This window comes from Triticum urartu, chromosome 5A (assembly GCF_056163025.1).
Source record: "Triticum urartu cultivar PI428250 chromosome 5A, HENAU_Tu73, whole genome shotgun sequence".
In the NCBI taxonomy this organism is placed as follows: Eukaryota; Viridiplantae; Streptophyta; class Magnoliopsida; order Poales; family Poaceae; genus Triticum; species Triticum urartu.
In genome coordinates this window covers 309,096,219-309,099,418 of record NC_141877.1, presented here as the reverse complement: position 1 = coordinate 309,099,418, position 3,200 = coordinate 309,096,219, and positions in this window count along the sequence as shown.

The window sequence follows — 3,200 nt, the reverse complement described above, 5'->3', positions numbered from 1 at the left end:
TAACCTATCCCCCTCCCGACGCCATGTCTGTGTCCCACCCATACCACCAACACCACCGAGCAACGTGATCCTCCTCGCCACATCCAAAGAGGTCTCTTGGCCTGTAGATTTCCACCACCAGTCCCTAGAGAAACTAAATTGCCTCAATGTTGGACGACGGTGGGAGTACTTCACCAAAAAACATTCTTCAGTGGAGAGCTTGCCGGATTTGAACAAGCTCCTATGAATCCAACAAATATTGGATCTTGGTGCTTCTTCACTGTAACCCTAGTTGCGAGAGAAGAGGGGATTTCTAACAACTACCCAAAGAAAGACTCCATTTCTCCACCCTCGAAAGGACCAAAATACGCATATGCACAATTCTTCATCTACGACATCAGACCACCCTACACATGACCAGCTGCCTTCGACCCCACCTCTGAGTTTCCCGTGCCACTGACATTTGGGACTGATGGTTCACTTCCAAGAGGAACATACGCAGAGCCCACCACAAAAAACTTCAACTGTGAGCTCCAGGAAAGTGCACCGCCTTGTGAGGAAGATCCTCATCTTCCCACCAACCTGCCTTCACAAGTGGCTTCTCTGGCAAACCCACAATCCTGGAAATCATCGTGATTAGTGGAAGTTGTGTGATGAGGAGCTCCTTCATCTCCTGAAGGAAACACTCTAGCTTCAAGGCACTAAGCTTGGCCATGTCTGTGCCACCTAGTGCTACTAGAGCTGCAACCAAACAATTGCCTTGAGGCCAGTCTCCCTAAGCATTTGCATCATCGCAATCGTGAAAGTCAAATTCTCCATGCAACTCTATTTCCGAAGGAAATATGCCCTAGAGGCAATAATAAAGTTATTATTTATTTCCTTATATCATGATAAATGTTTATTATTCATGCTAGAATTGTATTAGCCGGAAACATAATACAGGTGTGAATACATAGACAAACAGAGTGTCACTAGTATGCCTCTACTTGACTAGCTCGTTAATCAAAGATGGTTATGTTTCCTAACCATGGACAAAGAGTTGTTATTTGATTAACGGGATCACATCATTAGGTGAATGATCTGATTGACATGACCCATTCCATTAGCTTAGCACCCGATCATTTAGTATGTTGCTATTGCTTTCTTCATGACTTATACATGTTCCTATCACTATGAAATTATGCAACTCCCGTTTGCCGAAGGAACACTTTGTGTGCTACCAAATGTCACAACGTAACTGGGTGATTATAAAGGTGCTCTACCTCTACAGGTGTCTCCAAAGGTACATGTTGGGTTGGCGTATTTCGAGATTAGGATTTGTCACTCCGATTGTCGGAGAGGTATCTCTGGGCCCTCTCGATAATACACATCACATAAGCCTTGCAAGCATTGCAACTAATGAGTTAGTTGTGAGATGATGTGTTACAGAATGAGTAAAGAGACTTGCCGGTAACGAGATTGAACTAGGTATTAAGATACCGACGATCGAATCTCGGGCAAGTAACATACCGATGACAAAGGGAACAACGTATGTTGTTATGCGGTCTGACCGATAAAGATCTTCGTAGAATATGTAGGAGCCAATATGAGCATCCAGGTTCCGCTATTGGTTATTGACCGGAGACGTGTCTCGGTCATGTCTATATTGTTCTCGAACCCGTAGGGTCCGCACGCTTAAGGTTTCGATGATAGTTATATTATGAGTTTATGAGTTTTGATGTACCGAAGGAGTTCGGAGTCCCGGATGGGATCAGGGACTTGACGAGGAGTCTCGAAATGGTCGAGACATAAAGATTGATATATTTGAAGCCTATATTTGGATATCAGAAGTGTTCCGGGTGAAATCGGGATTTTACCAGAGTACCGGGAGGTTACCGGAACCCCCCTGGAGGTATATGGGCCTTAGTGGGCCTTATTGTAAGAGAGGAGAGGTGGCCAGGGCTGGGCCGCGTGCCCCTCCCCCCTAGTCCGAATAGGACAAGGAGAGGGGGCGGCGCCCCCCTTCCTTCTCTCTCTCCTCTTTTCCCCCTCCCGAATCCTATTCCAACTAGGAAAGGAGGGAATCCTACTCCCGGAGGGAGTAGGACTCCTCCTGGCGCGCCCTCTCCTGGCCGGCTGCACCCCCCCTTTGATCCTTTATATACGGAGGCAGGGGCACCCCTAGAGACACAAGTTGATCCACGTGATCATATTCCTAGCCGTGCGCGGTGCCCCCTTCCACCCTAGTCCTCGATAATATTGTAGCGGTGCTTAGGCGAAGCCCTGCGACGGTAGTACATCAAGATCGTCACCACGCCGTCATGCTGACGGAACTCTTCCCCGACACTTTGCTGGATCGGAGTCCCGGGATCGTCATCGAGATGAACGTGTGCTAGAACTCGGAGGTGCCGTAGTTTCGGTGCTTGATCAGTCGGGCCGTGAAGACGTACGACTACATCAACCACGTTGTGCTAACGCTTCCGTTGTCGATCTACAAGGGTACGTAGATCACACTCTCCCCTCTCGTTGCTATGCATCACCATGATCTTGCGTGTGCGTAGGAATTTTTTTGAAATTACTACGTTACCCAACAGTGGTATCAGAGCCTAGGTTTTATGTGTTGATGTTATTTGCACGAGTAGAACACAAGTGAGTTGTGGGCGATATAAGTCAGTCTGCTTACTAGCATGTCATACATTGGTTGTAACATCCCAAATTTTCAATTTGGAATGTTATACATTAGAGCATTATGCATATCATATTTTATTTGCTTTGGGTTTTGATCCTAGAAAATTCTAAGCAACTCAAGGACCCACGGAGAGAGTTGAGGATTTCGTTATTTTCATATTTGAGTTTTTCTCAAATTTTAAGAATAGGATCATTTGATTTTATTTATTTTATCATCAATTATTTCTATTACAAAAATATGAGAGAGGGAATAAAATGACTTTCCCAAAATATAGATATATTGAGGATTTAATAAAAAAAATCAAATAGTTTTATTTCGGAGTTTTTTTTGTTGTTTTATTTGAATTAGGAAAATGCGCGTTTTTCAAAATTGCATTTAGGGCCCAAATAAATGTTCACTTTGTCGGGCTTGATTTTAGAAGCCCGTGAAAATTTATTTTGGGATTTTTGGAGTCCGTTTAGTATTTATTTTTATATATTTCTTCCGAGCGAAAAAAAAGCGGAACCGACTATGGGCCGTACTCGGCCAGGACTCCGCCTGGCCGGGGCCTTTA